Genomic DNA, 1603 nt, shown 5'->3' on the forward strand with positions numbered 1-1603 from the left:
GTGTTGCCAGAGCAAGATTTCAGAGAAGGGCATTCCGGGTAGAGGAGGAGGAGGAGGAGGAGGAAGAAAGTGTTGCCAGAGCAAGATTTCAGAGAAGGGCATTCCAGGTAGAGGGTATGGTGCAGGCCAAAGTTGGGAGAAGCAGAACAGCTTGGAGGCATGAGGGGAATTGTAAACAGCTCATGCTTGGGCAATCAGGTTTGTTGAGAGGTGACATCGAGAGGGTGGCACGGGCCTGGCTGTGCTGGTACGAGCCAGACTAAGGAGCTTGCATTTCATTCTAAGGACAAAGCTGGGAAGTAGGGTTGGGGGGAGTTGATGGATTTGGGTTTTGGGTTTTTCTTTGTGTGTTTCTTTTGTCTGGGGGAGAAGGGAGAGGATTCCAATCCATAAGCACAGTTATAATTGTATTCTCTCACACAAAGTATCTTCGTTATTTTTTTTTCTCCCCACAAAAGTAATACATTTTAGAAAACATTCAAACATTAAAGAAACGCTAAAAAGAAAGAAAAAGAAAGTGCTTCCCACTCTATCCCCAGTAATTGCAGCCCCAAAGGTAGCCACTTGGTGTATATATCCTATGAGATCTTAGACTCATTCACTCGAAAATATTAAGTCATGTTTAATAGATAATACATCTCAAGGTTCAAAATTCAAAAAGTCCAAACAGGCATTTAGTAGCAATTCTTCACCCCATCCAGTCCCCCAGACACCCAGTCTGTATCCCCAAGGCAGCCAATGTAATTTTCTCATGCATCTTCCAGAGCTATTCTGTACATGTACAAGAAAATAAGGTACATGTATTTGTTTTATTTTTTTACATGAATGGTAGCTATAAACATACTATACACACGGCTTGCCTTTTTCACTTGACAATACATCTTGAAGATTATTCCATATCAGTACATAAAGAGCTTCCTCATTCTCTTATTTAGTGGGTGTTATGGATACACTAAAATTTATTTCACCAGTCCCCTACCGGTGGACACTTACGCTGTTTCCAATCTTTTGCTACAACGAACAATGCTACAGTGAATAACCTCACACATACATCATTTTGTGCTTGTGTGAGTATATCTGCAGGATAATTTTCAGGAAGTGGAGAAGCTGGGTCAAAGGGCATATGCATTTGGAATCTCGATAGATAATGCCGAAATGTACCAGACGACACTCCCGTGAGTCACGTGTGAGAGTGCCAGTTTCCCCTCCTCGTCACCGACAGTGCAGGTTCATTGATGACTTCTAAGCAAGGAAATGACATGCTCTGGTTTTCATTTTAACAAGATCCCTCGGGCTGCTGCTACAGAGCTTGGCTCAGAGGCAGGAATTGGAGGCAGGGAGGCCCTAGAGCCCAGGATGCCCAGCATAGAGTCCCAAAGGGCAAAATCCAAAAGCCTGTGCCCTTTCTTGACACTCGCTCAAGACTCCTTAACCTACCTGTCTAGCTAGGAGGCCAGGGATGATGAAGAATTCGTAGGAGGATTGATTGAGATGCCAAGAACAGAGAATGGGGGTGGCAGTAAGATCCTGCAAAGGACAAACCTTGGGGGCCAACAGGAATCTGCAGGACTAGGTTGAGGGAGGAGGCAGAGTTTCTTTCCAC

This window comes from Mandrillus leucophaeus, unplaced genomic scaffold, assembly GCF_000951045.1.
Source record: "Mandrillus leucophaeus isolate KB7577 unplaced genomic scaffold, Mleu.le_1.0 Scaffold255, whole genome shotgun sequence".
Classification (NCBI taxonomy): Eukaryota; Metazoa; Chordata; class Mammalia; order Primates; family Cercopithecidae; genus Mandrillus; species Mandrillus leucophaeus.